This window comes from Lissotriton vulgaris, chromosome 6 (genome assembly GCF_964263255.1).
Source record: "Lissotriton vulgaris chromosome 6, aLisVul1.2, whole genome shotgun sequence".
In the NCBI taxonomy this organism is placed as follows: domain Eukaryota; kingdom Metazoa; phylum Chordata; class Amphibia; order Caudata; family Salamandridae; genus Lissotriton; species Lissotriton vulgaris.
In genome coordinates this window covers 694106296-694123080 of record NC_141694.1, presented here as the reverse complement: position 1 = coordinate 694123080, position 16785 = coordinate 694106296, and positions in this window count along the sequence as shown.

Below are 16785 nucleotides of genomic sequence, written 5' to 3'. Positions count from 1 at the left end.
TTCTCCTCGTTTTGCCATGTTAAGAACAGGTTTTGCCTGGTCTTAATTTTGGCACTGCCTCCTATGTTAGCCACCCTACACTACATTGGGGTAGCGTCAAAATAATGGGTGTTGCAGTGGAACGCCCAACGCAACACACACTGCCCACCCCTTTCACGCTAAACATAGTGTGAAAGGGGGCCTTATGGACAAGGCAGCGTTAAACCAGCGCAGCACCTATCGCCACCACAACGTCTCTATAGGGACATTGTGGTGGCGATAGGGGCTTGTACATATGCTCCAATGTGTTTCCTGTGGATAAAGGGGTAACCCTGCACCATTCATACAAAAAAGAGACCACAGCCACAAGTAAGGAGCCAACACGTTTGTAAAGTTTATTTTTGTAGGATTTTTTGTTGCAGTGTTTTCTTTAGGGTATATCAGCAGTTTACAATGTAACATTTTACTAGAATTTGTTTAACATTTACAAACTTGTGATACTTCACAATAAAAACCTATAATTGTTACAATATGCTATTGTTTTCATCAGAGAGTAGAAATAAAATGTCATAAAACAGAGTTGAGAAAACATTTTGTTCACAGGGGACAATAATTAGGATTTTTATACAGTAGGTTAATACAAGAGGAAACCCCATTCAGTAGAAAAATGAAAATACACATTTGTCTTACAGTGCTCTAATGGGGCACAATACCTAATGTTGTACAAATTGAATCAGAACAAAACATTGGCTTGAGAGTAATTTATGGACATGTTGTCTTTTAGATCAATTCTTTGTAAGAAAATAATTGGGATGGTACTCGACGTGTTCAAACACTTTCATAAAACCTCAATATGTGTGAGGAAACGCAATATATGCCCCTATACCGCTTGGGCCTTTGGTGACAGGTGTCCAATTATTGACTCTTGATGAAGAGCAAGAACCTGACAATACTGACTGAGCATATGTCTATTGGGAAGAGAGGATTTGCAAGCTTGGACCAGAGGACTCCTATGTGGCAGTGAGTTGGCAACACACTGCAAATAAGTGCTACAGACACAAGTGGTTCCAGTAGAGCAGCGAGTGGGCCCTACTCCATTGTTCAGGTATTGTCCCCTACCCCAGACACCAACCTCATCAAAGTGCTGGCTAGAGGCTTCCAGGCCTGGGACTCTAGGCATGCTCATCATTAGTGGACCCATCAGGGATGCAGGTGAGGTGGCCAACATAAGAGCAATGAGGGCTTAGATATGGCAAATAACGGAGAAGTAGTACGGGTAGTACAAAAGGATGCATGATTGTGGGAAGATCAGCAGTGCAACGTGGTTGCAGTGAGGTCAGTAAGCCAAAGCCTGTGGCAGTGGAGGTGTGAGTGAAAGTGGAGGGATTAGGATAATCTATGTATGCATCCGTTGGTTGGCTGATTTTGTATGTGACATGGTCAGGTGCAGCAACTACTATAAGTGCAGACATGCCACATTAAACAACATTTTAAATTTGCTATGTGATATCAGCCCAAGTTGAGTTTTTTGTAATCAATTGAAATACCTCCTACTACCACCCAGTGTGTCTATGCAGATTAATAATTCCTCATTTATGCAGTTGTAAATAACAGCAGTTTTCTATGAGGAAGTTCATCCATGTGGGGGAGGTAGTGTTATTTGTGTAGTAGGCAGTTGTGCCAGTTTTATAGCAGGAGTTGGTGCCTATTTTATGGTAGGGAGCAATGCCAATTTCAGCCAGGAAACAATGCTAATATGTAAAGTCCGGTCCCTGCTCCTCACTCTTTCAAGCCTGTTTCACATATGTTGTTGTAGAGTAACACCTGGGAGTTGGGGCACTTTAAGATACAATCTAGGGATCCGGAAACAGGAAGTCCTCAGGAAATAGGGAACCAAGGTAAGCTTAGAACTGAACTGTAAAGGAAAATGAGAAGTGAAACTGAAAGTAGGAAGTTGTTTCAAATCACCAAATTTACCCTGGGGTAAAAACAGCAGCTCTTTGGTGAGTGCTTCAATGTAAACCTGTCTGCCTCAAATTATATATATATCTTTAGGCATATTATATTCAACCTATTTTGCTCCGAAACTTTTAGACAGAAGAAGTGAGTGTTTCAGGTAAAAATGATGCTGTTCTGTAGCACTCTGGATAGATGTGTGAGGGGACTCTACCTGCAAACACTTCATTTCTCATTAAAGACCATCTCTGTGACATCTGATACTGTGAGGCAAGCTTAATTGCGCTTTAGAATGTATATGCCCCTGAACTCTGTTGGTCCACTGGATGCAATTCTCTGTGGAAGTGATGTATAGCTTTACAAAGGTGGCAGACCTTTGAATGTTCTATGGCCTCCATAATGCCCAGCACGGGGTAAAGGGCATGGGGTAAAGGGAGCTCAGTTGGAAGGAGTTACAGTTTTTGTCAGGCAGTCTTGCCATGGGGCTCAGATAAAGCTTCTCTGTAAAGTGAAGATATGCTCTTAGCAGACAAAGGAGGGGAGCTCTGTTTAACAATGTGAATTAGCTGCATAAGTAAAGGCACTCTTACGTATCAATATTGTCCTATTTGTAATGGGTTAGTAATGTGCTAAACTTAAATGTGTATTAACATTTCCTAAATAATTCTAAAGTGTTGGCTAAAAGTATGTGATTATTAGCTGATTAATTGCCTCTTCTGGTCTGCTCTAGTGATCATTTTGAATGACTCTCTTCTAGAACATTGCCTTTTTGGGCGTGGGCAATGGCAAACATAATCTTGCTGTTTCCTCTTCCGGCTGCCTTTGGAGCAGCTACTGCTGTTGCTTTCGCTGCTGGTGCTGTTCACGTATCCCTGGACGCTCCTCCCACAGCAAGAACATACTGTACGTGGGAGAGAAATGAGACCTTCTCTCTTTCTCTTCAGACGGTCGCGCCTCTCGATGGCAGCAAAGGTCTGCCAGCAAGCAGCACATCCATATGGCAAAAGCATATTACGTTGCACCTGCACAAGAAAACATTGCACAAATTCCTTGGTAATGGGGATACCAGGAGGGGAATCTGAGATCAGTGGATGAAGAGGAACAACTTCCACATCATCACTTGACTCACACTGAATGTCTGAGCTATATGTCATCTTGAGGCTGTTGTTCTCTTCTCTTAGGCGTGTACACATGAGTGGCTTGACTAGTGAGATAGGTTCAGTAGTAACCTCATTTGTCTCCTCTGCTGTTTTTGTAGTGTCAGACCCTATTACAACAACGTAATCTTCATTTTCATGCCAAACACAGTCATTGGCATCAGACTCAGCAATAACCACTTCATTTCCTACATCCTTCTCAGATTCAGTGTTCTCTGGGGATGTTTCTTCTGCATGGATTAGGTTTTCAAAGGCATCTGATGAGCTAAGTTGCAGAGCTGGCTTCTCCTTAAGTGTAGTGACTAGGGGAAGAAGCAGACATGTTATGTATGTTTTTGAAATAGAGGCTAAGCACTTACTAAGTTTACTAAATCATACATTGAGTTATCAAATACATTCTGGCGAGTTGAAAAGCAAATCAAATCGAACAAATGCCTGCAAACAAAAGGTCGCCCTTCACTGCAGTAACCCTGCATGAATATTCCCCTTAATTTGTTGGGTCATGGTTGGAAAACATTTAGCGTGAGTGATATCAAGGTGCATGCCTACTGCCTTCATAAGGGCCACAGTAGTGTTATAACTAAGCATAATTCATAACCGCAAGAGTGTCTCAAAAATGAAGGAATCAGAAATCACATAACATTCACATCGTGTTCACCGCAAAGAGTTTCTTGGTGCTTAATAACAGATGTTTATTGTTACCCAACTTAATGGTACTCATTTTATCGATATCAGAAGTCCGAAAGGCTAAGTGGATCCACTGGGATTTGAACCTGTGACCATAAGGTCAAACACAGCCCCTACTGTGGTCGCATTGGCCCACTAAGCACCAGACCCAGCAACGAAAGAGTGATAGAAGCCAAAAATGACAGGTAGAAAGAACATGAAGGTTTGCTAAATAGAAAGCTAGCAAAGTATACATTATTATTGGGGAGAGACACTTCTTTCAGCCCCTTCAATAATTATCTACAAAATGCAAAGCCCTGCTGTCTGATTCCCTCAGCTCAGTACTTTAATGAGATAATAAGTGCTGACCAGAACTGAATAAAATATGGCACCACTGCATGTATGTAGTGCCCATTGCCTTTCTGTTCTGCCTCCAGAATTGTCACTTTTGTACTTTTAGATTCAAACTACTCTAATGTCTTGAGACTACAATCCCAACCCAACAGACTCATACATTTGTACTAGTGAAATTATATAATACTTGGTCTCAAATGAAAGGCTACCGTAATCAGAGACCAGCATTTGCTTTTAAGCTGTAATTGGATTTTGAAGGAAGAATATACCTAAGTACTAATGGGCTGCTACACCCTTAAGATTCTCATCAGAATGTGTTGTTATAACTGAATTCCACAATAAAATTCAGAATCTTTGTAAATGTTTATCCAAAATGTAGAAAATGTGTATCATTTGCACAAGGAGTATCTCTTAAAGGCGAGGAGGTAGAATCTCAGAGCTTAATTGGTTGGGGTGTAAATTTCAAGCAGTAAAGCTTCAAAAAGATACTTGTCAATTAAGTATCGCCCTCACCACCACTTGTGTTGTTTTTATTAAGAGGTTTCAGATGTCCAATTTTGCGTGAAAAAAAAACTGTTTATAAATCCCCTGTTGCCAGCAGTTCAACTGACATTGCATATTACAGACATACATGACTTAAGCGGGTTCTGTGATTTCGAACTTACTTTATTGCTAAGTGCAGCTCAGTAGATGTGTCATGTTGATGCATGCAATGCGAACATATGTTATTCCCTGTAATTTGGTGTTGTCCTTTGTAATGTAGTATTATGTCATGGCAAGGTAGCTCAGGAAGTTCAGCTATGACTGCTGGTGTCTGTGTGTGACTAACAAGTCTCAATTTTAAAACTCCGTAAGTCCTAGACCAGCCTTTTTCTTTCACGGTTGATAAAGAAATAATTTACTTACCTGTAACTCCGGTTCTCCAGCATCGGTACCTTTGATAGATTCACATGCTTGAATCATTCCCAGTCGCCACAGAGAATAATATTCTTGAATCATACCCTACGGCAACAGAAAATTACTCAAGCATGTGAATCTATGGAAGATCCAATGCATGAGAAACTCAGAGGCATATTTAATAGTATACTGGTGAAGCATGTCGTTAGGCCAAGAAGGCGAACGACACTCCGTCACTTTAGAAACACAGGGCTGCACTATGTTTACAACACTATGGTGCAGCCCTGCATTTCCCCCTGCACTGGCACTAAATTTAGCTGCCTAGTGCCAAAGCGGGCATGCCGCCTTGGAAAGGCACATCTCCACCTGAATAGTAATACGGATGGCGGTGTCTTGCAGACACCTCCACCATATTCAGCCCCTTTTCTGCCCGGTTGACTCGTCGACGGGCGGAAAACCGGCGGACAGTCTATCAGTCTGCCGGGGTCCCCCTGCCATCGTAATATGGCAGGGGGGAAATTGAAGGCGGGCGGTAGATAATGGCGGGCGGATCGCCACCGCCATACGGGTGGTGTCGATCCGCCCGCTATTATAATACACCCCTTAATCTTTTATATTGCTTTTTGCGTCAACTGTTTGCATAAGGAAAACAATTATTAAGCCTATTGTTTTTGAAAGATTTACAATAAAAGGAAACACATTTAGACTCAAAAAAGGAAGAACTGGATATTTATGGAGTTCCAGCCTCATCAAGAAGCCCTTGCTATGTTTTTATGATTTGGGGCCACATGTACGACCGCTACATTTTGCGAGTTCCTAATTGCGACTTTCTGCCACTCGCAATTAGGAAGTCACAAAATGTGATGTACAACAGTGTTTGACACTGCGGTTCCAAGTGGGTCGTAAATGGCCAAGCCTCATCAATATTCATGAGGCAGGTCGCAATTTGCGACCCATTGCAAATCGCTAAAAACACAGAGATGGTGGCTTGCTGGGGACAGCAAACCAACATGTCTGTGTTTGCTTTTAAATAAACTTTTTTTGTGGAAATGCAGGCCACTTTCCTTAAAGGAAATTAGGATGTGTTTCAGCAAAGAAAAATGAATAGTTTCAGTTTCATTTTTTAAGAGCAGGCATTGGTCCGTTTTCGCAACAATTCACAAAAAAGTCCCATGGGGAGCCTTTTCTGTTTTTGACAACTTACCACCCAATTTAGGTAGGTGGTAAAAAGTGTATGTTTTGCATAGGCAGCCTGTTGTTCAATTGAGGATACTGCCAGTTAACCACCCCTGGTAGGCTGCACCATGGCACTGCCATCTATAAGACTGACACGGGCTAGACACATGAGCACTAAATCCAGGGACCTAATACTCAGAACAGCATATCCACTCTATAAGCGGCGACATTACATTTAAAATATAGTGTCACAGCCTTTAAAATTATAAATTGTATTATCATATTAATTATTGAATTTTGAGACGTTTCGAGGTTGCACGCTGGGCCAATGGGGATAGTTCCTTTGCTCTCGCACCTCGTTTTTATCCATATAATTCAGACAGTAACAGTTAGAGGTGTAAGGTGAAGCATAATGGCGCCTCTCCGTCTTTATTTACTTATGAAAGGAGAGTAAATCAATAATTCCAGATAATTAAAGGATGGCCGGGTTTCCAAGAGTTACTTGGCGCCCGATTAACTAATTCATTGTACTTTTGTGAATGTATGTAGTGTTTATGTGCCATGTAGAGGTTGGAAAATTGCTTGACTTATTCCCAAAATTCCGAACCATGCATACAAGTTGGCAACAACCTAATGAACATTTTCATAGAAATGCTTGACAGTCACACACACTACTTGAGTATCTCTATGCTTTGTTGCACAATGCCTATGGTGGGACTGCAATGTAAATTCTTCTCAGTCAGAGAGCAGGTACGAAATAGACATCATCAGTGCAAGTGCCCTTTGAAAATCATCATTTGCAGCATGGATATAACCATTGCAAGTTTCTCTCACTCGATATATGTAGCTTGACAATCAGTAATGTATGCTGCCCTTTTCCACAGAACAGGCACAATTCAACATCAAGCATCAAACAGAGAACATGTCCTGCACAACAGGATCAGAGCAAGCTTCCCTCCCTAATAGAACATGACAGAGCAGGCCCTATTATGGGTGGCAACAGAGCCAGCCTTATCACACAAAGAATGAATCAGTGGAACAAGCATCTATGGATGACAGAACTGGTAACACAAGGAAAGCAACAGTGCAATCTTCCCTCATTATCATATGAGTCGTAGTGTTGATACCTACAGTATAGTCCTCACTGAATCAAGAAGCAAGTCCAGCATGGCCATCATCAGTGCAAACGTCTCCCTTTCAAAGAATAAGCACAGCATGGGCATGACACCTTCAAGCTTCCTTTGATAAGGGAACATGCACAGCATTGACTTTCACCAATACAAGCTTCATTCACTCACAGAATATGCATATAATTAGCCCAGGAGAGCAAGTTGCCCTCCTTTACAGAAGGGTGGAGCACAGGTGTCAGCACTGCAAGCTTCGCTTGCTATAACCACAGGGACACCATGGAGATAAGCGGTGCACATGTTCCTACCTCTCTGACCATGTTTCACAACCTCCCACACTAAGCACCTCATGGACATCAACTGAGCAAGACTCCCTCACTATATCAAAAGGTACACATTAGGTATCAACATTGCAGTGTTCACCTCATGATAGTATAGGCCCAGCATGTCCATCAGAAATGTGTGTTTTCCTCTGTTTAAGCACAGGTGTGACAAAAGCATCACCAGAGCACACTTCCTCTGATAACACAACATAAGCTGCCTGGACATCACCAGTGCAAGCTTCCCTTGATAATTAAACATATGCTACATGGACATCACCAATGCAAGCTTCCCTTGATAATTGAACATATGCTACATGGACCTCTCCAGTGCAAGCTTCCCATGATATCCTAAACGGGGAGCAGTCAAAATATCGAGAAAAAAAATATCGACTTGACAGAATATTGAGTTTTTTATATAGAATGGACAGAATATCGAATAGCCAAAGTATAGTGGGTGCAGAATATCGAAATTCAGGTAAGAAATATTGATTTCCATAATATCAAAGTTACTAATATATCGACAAGTCATAACATAGTTAAAAATATCACATTTTTTATAGTGTTTTAAGTGTTTGTATATGTGTTCAAAGTATGTATTATTTTTGTAATGTATGTTTGAATTTTTTTAAAGTCATTAATTTTGTGTTATTTCATTTTGCCATTTAATTCTATAGTGGGTTATGGGTTTATAGGGTGGGAAGTAATTTAATTATAGTAAATGAAATATTAATTTTTAGGAATTAGTAATTATTTTTAATTTAATTTTACGTTTTAGTTCTGTAGCGAGTTGTGAATTTATAGGGGAATAGGGTGGGAAGTAATGTAGTTGTATTAAGTAATTATGTATTTTTATTGGTATTGATAAGTAATTTATTGTTAATTATTAAAAATATCGATTTCAATAACTTTGAAGTTAGTAATATCGACAGTCATAAAATAGTTGTTAAAAATAGCCATTTTTTATAGTGTTTTAAGTGTTTGTTTATGTGTTTTAAAAGTATGTATTATTTTTGTAATGTATGTTTGAATTTTTTTAAAGTAATTTTGTGTTATTTAATTTTTGCGTAGTTTAATTCTGTAGCGGGTTATGGGTTTATAGGGGAATAGGGTGGGAAGTAATTTAATTAAAGTAAATTAAATAATAATTTTTTGGAATTATTAATTATTTTTAATTTAATTTTATGTTTTAGTTCTATAGCGGTTTGTGGGTTTACAGGGGAATAGGGTGGGAAGTAATGTTATTGCTATCACATAATTTTGTATTTTTATTTATTGGTATTGATAAGTAATTTATTCGTAATTATTAATTGGTAATTATTTTTTATTATTTGGTGATTATTTTTTAATAATTGGTAATTCATTTGTATTCATTGATTAATTGATAATTATATTAATTGTATTAGTTTAATATTCGGAGCCGGTTTGTGGGTTTATAGGGGAATAGGGTGGGATGCAATTTAATTGTAATGAAGTAAATATTGAAATTATTTTTATGTATTGATGATTAATATACTGTTAATTAATTATTAACAGGTATTTGTTTTATTACTTATACATTTTTTATATTGAAAATGAATTGGTTTTAATTAATTATAAATAGGTAATTACTTTTTAATAAATAATATTCATTGGTATTTATAATGAATTAATTATTAAACATGTTGTAATTGGTAATTACTTTTAATTATTTTTTTACAGATAATTAAATTATTTAATTTAAATATCAAATCATTACTTTCCCTACAATTGCACTCACTGGAGTGGGAATAGTAATTTTTACCCCTACGCTATCCAACGCTTTCCCTACTGTTGCACTCACTGGAGTGGGAATAGCAATTTTCACCCCTACGCTATCCAACGCTTTTCCTACTGTTGCATTCTCTGGAGTGGGAATAGTTATTTTTACCCCTACGCTATCCAACACTTTCCCTACTGTTGCACTCACTGGAGTGGCAATAGTAATTTTTACCCTCCCGCTATCCAACGCTTTCCCTACTGTTGCACTCACTGGAGTGGCAATAGTAATTTATACCCTCCCGCTATCCAACGCTTTCTCTACTGTTGCACTCACAAGAGTGAGAATAGTACTTTTTACCCTCCCGCTATCCAACGTTTTCCCTACTGTTGCACTCACTGGAGTGGGAATAGTAAATTTTACCCTTCCGCTATCCTACGCTAAAAATACTGAATATTTGTTATTCTTATTAAGTTAATATATATGTATTAAAGAATAAAAATGCATGTTTATTTTTTTTAACTTAAATTAAATATTTATTAAATGTAAGGTTATTTAAGTATTTTTAAGTATGTTTTAGTTAATTATATTTATTATTTCATTAATTTTACATTACTTTTAAGACATTTAAAACATTTGATATTTTGCCTAACTATATTATTTACAACAATATTGTGGATTCAATATTTTTGTACTTACCTGTATGTAGATAGAAATTCGATATTCTGGCATTAAATATTTTTTCCTCGATATTTTGGCAGGTCGATATTTTGCTCCTCGATATTCTGTCAGTGATCCAATTAAACATATGCTGCATGGACATCACAAGTGCAAGCTTCCCTTGATAAATGAACATATGCTGCATGGACATCACCAGTGCAAGCTTCCCTTGATAATTCAACATTGAATGAAGCTGGCTCTATATATACTATACCAAAGTGACACCCCAAAGGTAGGCAGAGGCAAAGTTAGATAGAACCTTACTCTCTATTTGTGGTAGTGTGGTCGAGCAGCAGGCAGTATCAGAGGACAAGGTTAAAGATTTAAAAAATACCCACTCAATCAGCAAATGATTTCACACACTCAAAGACTGAACTTCAGACCAGTTGTTTTTGTATAAAAATATTCTTTTAGGTGACTCATTTTCTAGAACCAATCCAGCCTGGCACAGGAAAGTTGATAAATACTTTGCAGTAAATATACAGTTTGAAATGCAATTGTAAATACACTTTGAAATGGTTACAGTTTGAATTACTGGTAATGCAATACTGTGAAATGCTGTACATATACTCTGTATCTACTTTGTAATGAAAATTACAGGTAAGTTACTTTTATGTTACTTTTGAGATTACTTTTTAGATTACTTTTTGTACTCAGTGTGATATGCCTAGATATCACACTGGGACATTTCCTAGGGAAAAGGTAAGTAAAATCAGTGTTGCACAATTATTAATTTTCTGGTTTCCATACAAATCAACTCCACCCTTAGAACATTTTTCAGAGAAAAACAGTCAATGGATTCCTATAGAGAGAAATTAAGTTAACGGTTACCAGGTAAGTAATCGGTCCTTGCAGTTGAGTTTCTGGGGTTAGAAAAAGGGTTTCCCCCAGGGTCAAGGATGCATTCTTGTTACACCCTCAGCGGCACTAGGGTAGGCGGGTGTAGAATGCTGAGGCCCAATGTTATCCAATGGGGGATAGGGGGCCTCCGGTTGATGGCTGCTGGCAAGCAGGCCACTGGGTTGTGGGAGCACAGCTCCTGGGGCCTCATTTATGAGGCTGTGCGTCACTTTTATGCCGCCGGTGCGTCACTTTTTGTGACGCACTAGTGGCGAAAAAAATGCGCCTCGTTGCGCCATATTTACAAAGTGACGCATCTAGGTAGATGCTTCACTTTTTAAACCCCTGCCCCACATTACACCTGCGCCAGGTATAATGTATGCAAGGGGGCGTATTGACGCAAGGAAGGGTCGTAGAAGTGACGCAGTGAAATCTATGAGATTTCACTGCGTCACTTTTAGGACGCCGTTGCATCAAAATTCTGCCCTTGCCTCACAGCAGGCGGTAGACTGACGCAGGCCCTTTCACATGGGGCTTGCCCTATGTGAAAGGACGCATTGCTGGAGTTGAGTCACTTTTGTGACACACTCCAGCAATGCGTCACTATTGTGCTTACAGATACGTCAGAAATACTGATGTATCTGTAACTCCTTGCGACATGATGCGTCATACATTAAATATGACGCATCAGGAATGTCGCAAGGAGTGCGCACTGAGAAGTGACGCATCGCTGCTTTCACGCAGCGATGCGCCATTACTCATCAATGAGGCCCCTGGACTTTAGCTCAGGGCACGTGGGTAAACAATTAGCACCTAAGGTGCACCCTCAGCGGCACTAGGGTGGCCGGGTACAGGGTTCTATTTTGACTTCAAGCGCCCTGTTAGTTTCAATGGGGAACCTACGGTTTGCAAAGGCACTGCAGGCTCGGGGACGAAGGTCTTCTGGGTGCAACCACCACTTCAAGAGGTAAGTTGGGAAGTTAGGGGTTGGTTAGGCACTGTTGGTTTAAGCACCCAAGCCATGGGGCGTCGGGTGCAGGGGTGCCTTTTGGGGTCGGATCTTTTTACCAGCTCCTGGTCGCGGCTAGGGGGGCCTTCTGGATTTAGGCTGCAGGCGTAGGCTGGAGGCTTGAGGCAGGTCAGGGGTTGCCGGATCTCGGGTCAGCATCGCTGGGGTAACCTCCTCATGGTGCGTACCCACACAAGCTCGGGCCGTGAATGGCGGATACAGAGTGGGGCGGATTCGCAGTGTCTGGCTGGAACCAGAGGTTGCAGGTGAACAAATCCGGTGATCACAGGAGACAAAGTTTTTGTGCTTGAAGACAGGCAGGTCCTCAGGTGTTTTCAAGGTTGCTGGCTGCAGGACACACCAAGATTTAGCAGGAGCAGGTTTGAGGTGGAGACAGGCCAGTAGGGCTGGGGCCAAGTCAGTAGGCATCTTCCTCTTGTTAGCTTTGGCACTGCTGTTTGCTACATCTTCTTCTCTTGTTGCAGGTTCTTGTCTGAGGAAGCAAGGTTGAGGGATGCCCCATAATACTAGATTCAGGGGTGTTAAAAGTAGGTAAAAGGCACGGACCAATGGGTCCCTCCGTACGTGGGTACACCCCGTACTATGCCACCCTCCAGTGGGAGGGGGGCATTAGTCTGTCCCTGGTTGGCTGAGTCCCCCCCATCTTTAAGATGGTGTGGACTGAGAGTTGTGCCTCCCCCACCTGCGGGGTGGAGTTGGCAGAGGTGGGCACACCTCTCTTCATTACTTGTTTTTCCCACTGGTTCTCCCGTCCAAAGTAGGGGTCAGAACCAGTGGGGACCGGTTGCTGAGAGCAGCAAGTGGCCTGGGGAAGCTCACAAAGGTGGCAAGCCTTTGAAGCTTCCCCTTCATTAACCCTGCCCAACCTGGGGGAGGAGGCTTGGCACCTTGTCCCAGGATGTGCATTGTTTCAAGCCCCTGAGAGCAGCAGGCTCTCGACCCAGGGGTCCAGAAACATGTCTGGTGGTGGCAGCTGAAAGCAGCCACTCAGCCTGGACACTAGTGGTGGGTTCGCTTTCAGGGGTCATCTCTAAGATGCTTTCTGTATGCATTTTTTCATTAAATCCCACACTGGCATCGGTGTGGGTTTAATGTGCTGAGATGTTTCATACCAAACTCCTCAGTTTTCAGTGTAGCCATTATGGTGCTGTGGAGTTTGTAATGACAAACTCCCAGCACCATATACTCTTAATGGCAGCACTACACTTACAATGTCTAAGAATGGACTTAGACACTGTAGGGGTACAGGGCTCATGCACCTGTATCCTCACCACTGGTATAGTGCACCCGCCTTGAGTGATGACTGATCTATGCAGGGCAGTGGTTTGGAGGCATGGAACACAGAGATGTGTGTCATGTCAACTCTTCCCTTTGTTCTGCCCCAAAACACACAGCCTGCAAAGGCAGTGTGTGTGTGTGTAAGGTTACAGTACCTATAAGGGTGGCACAATAAGTGCTGCAGTCCGTAGAGGCCTTCTCTGGTCACAGTGCCCTGGGTACCTGTGGTACCATTTGCCAGGGGCTGACCTGTGGCCAGAGATACCAATTGGGTTTAAGCTTCGATGCAGTTTTAGGGAAGGAACATAGGCCCTGGGTACCTGACTAGCAGGAGCCCAGGGCATACTCAGTCAAAGCACATCGGCAATTCAGCAAAAAGTGGGGGCAACCATGCAGAAAGAGGGCATTTTCTCACAAACATATGCTGCATGGACATCACCATTGCAAGCTCCCCTTGATAATTAAACATATGCTGCATGGACATCACCAGTGCAAGCTTCCCTCCCTCACAGACTATATACAGCATGGTATTCAAAAGTGTGAGTTGTCCTCCCACAGAGAACAGGCACAACGAATGAGTAAAAGTGCATGCTTTACCCCCCAAAGAGCAGATGCAATAAGGGCATCAGTAATGCAAACTTCCCTAGCACAAAGAACAGGTTCTTCTTGGACATCAGAAGTGCACGCTTTACTCCCTGAATTAACAGGTAATGCATGGGCACCATTAGTGCAAGCTTCCCACACCAATGCAAAAGGTATATCACAAACATTAACAGGGTAGGATGTCCTCCCTCAGAGAACGAAAATGGGCATCTGCATTGCAAGCTTTCTTTTCTCACAGAACAGGATTCTTATAGACATCAGAAGTGCACATTTTCTCCTGCTCAGATAAGTACAATATGGCATCAGGAGTGGCAGCGACATTCCCTCACAGAACAGGTGCAGCATTGACATTAGAAATGTAAGATTCCTATTTACCAACACAGGTACACTATGGGCATTAGCAGTGAGCACTTTCTCTGGGCCACTTGGGCAACAGCAGTTTTGGCTTTTATCTTTCTTAGAAAAGGTACAGAATGGAAACCAGCAGTGCAAGCTTTCCTCACTAGCACAAGAGACACCGAATAGGAATCTATAGTGCAATCATCCCTTCATCCAACAGACACAGCATAGGCACAGCAAAGAAAGCTTCACTCACACCCAGAACTGATACCTCATGTTTATGAGCAGTAGAAGCTTTTTTGGAAACAAAACATTTACAGAATGAGCGTCAGTAGTGCAAGATTCCCTCACTCTCTGAACATGCACAGTGTCTGCACTGTTTCGGGGTCCATGTGTGATGCCAGGGGCACCAGCAAAGTAAACTTCACTCACTCGCAAAACTGATACCTCTTGGATCAGCAATAGATGGTTAACAACACATTTACAGCATGAACTTCAGCAATGCAAGCTTCCTTCACTCTCTGAAGAGATACAGTATCTGCACTGTTCCAGGGTACATGTGTGATGCCAGGGCTGATAACAGTATTACTTCTGGTCAAAGCCAACCATGTTTTTATGGCATTCTGACGGTTCAACTACCATTGCAAGATGGTTAAAGCAGCAGTTTCCATAATGAGGTACTACAAATAATGGAACATTTACCATCCAGACAATGAAATGAAAACAGTCTTTTGCAGTGTACTAATATGTGCCGGACTGTTGTCAATGTGTAAAGAATCCACAGTCTAATTTCAAACATGTCTCAACAAATATGCTACAAAGGACTCCGTCTAGCACCACTAGGCCAAAACCTAGATAAGTTTGCTGCCAATCCATCATGTTATTTTTGGAACTTCATCAACATATTTTGCACAGTGGATTTAAGCATTTATTCTAATCTCTTCTTGCCATTATCATGTTTTTTATTTATAGAGATTGCTGTTTTTGTTTGTAACATAGCTAGTAGAATTTGGTGTGAAGAGGGGTAAGACATTTAAACATATAGACTATGAGCTAAAGCCCCATAAGAGTAGAGCTTGCTGTTGTAAAGCACATGTTTGGCATGACTTAATGCAGGTTGCTCCTCATTCTGGATGTAACCCTGCTGTTTGTATATTGCAAGTAAGTTATAAAATAAAACTAAAATATATATACTTATTTATGTATTCACTATGTTACTGGAACCGAGCTATACCTGACTGATGATCCCTATCTATGGCAGTACATGTCCTGGGTTGCTTGTGTTTCGGTTCAGAGAGGACCTGGCCTGGTAGTTTGGTCTTGTCTGTTCCCATTGGAGCAGGGACAAGACTGATTTGCATATGGATGGGTCTACACTGAGGTAGCAGGGTGCGTAAAAAAATGGAGAGGGATGCATCCTGCAGGATTATCAGTTGATGTGCACCCCCACCTCCCCATAGCGCCTTGAGACCCCTTAGAATGAGTAGCTGCACTCTATAAACCTCTGATTGATTGTGATTAAGTCAAGTATTCCATCCATCACTTTTTGTAGTTTTTTTGTGGAGAGTAAAATACAGCCATAATTTGGGTGCATTGGACCCATAACCCAAAAAGGCCATACTCCCACTGCGCTTGCTGCACTATTGATTTGTATGCCCTTCAGAGGGTCCTCTTGCAGCACTGGTCTAACGCTGCTAAGCCCAGGGCAAGGCCCAAAACTGCAGGCTTCCTCCTTTATGCCTCTTATCGCTGGACCATGGCTGGTAGGCCTAGGGGAGGACGGACCTTTCCTGACATTCGCAGCTCTAGATCATGGCTGTGCGGTGCATGGGAGAAGGGACCAGTGGCATAGTAATGGGCCCTGATGCAAGAAAATGATGCAGTCAGTAAAGCGCAGCCATAATCTAGGTGCATTGTTTCCAGAACATCCATGATCCCAGGTGCAATTGCGCCTGCTGCACTACTGATAGCTATACACCTGAGAGAGGGCCCCCAATGAGCCTCACAGCCATAGTCCTGCTCTGCTAAGCTCATGGAGTGGTGTCTCCTCCACTGAGTGTCCAACCACGGCTGACCCTAATGCTCTCTCATTCCTCAAAGATCTGGAACATGGCTGCACCAGCACCCAGAGCACCATTGTTGTGCTGCTTGTCTCTCTTATAAGGCATTGTAAAGTAAAAGCACCCCCTCACTCTTGCCCACTGGCTGCACAGTAAAATAAAGCCATAATTTGGGAACATTGGGTAGGTAATATCCCTGGGCCTAGTAACACTGCACCCGCTACACTACTGATGGCGAAGCCACTAGCAGATGGCTATGCCAGGGCAGAAAGGGAATGTGCTAGCCCCTCTTATTGCATACAACATGAAATTACAGAAAAATGGCATCACAGAACATGGACCTTGACATTGACCTATGCTCAGAGCCATGGTACAGAGCTGTTTCAATGGGGCCTAGGGGAAGGGCCCACACGAGGTGCCCTTCCCCACCTCCTGGGCTTCTCAGACATGGTGTAGCACTGAGAGGATTAGGGGAGAGAGCCCACTAAACCATGAGCCTTGCAGCAACATAAGTATGACAGCAAGGGCCGGGGGAGAGGTGCCCT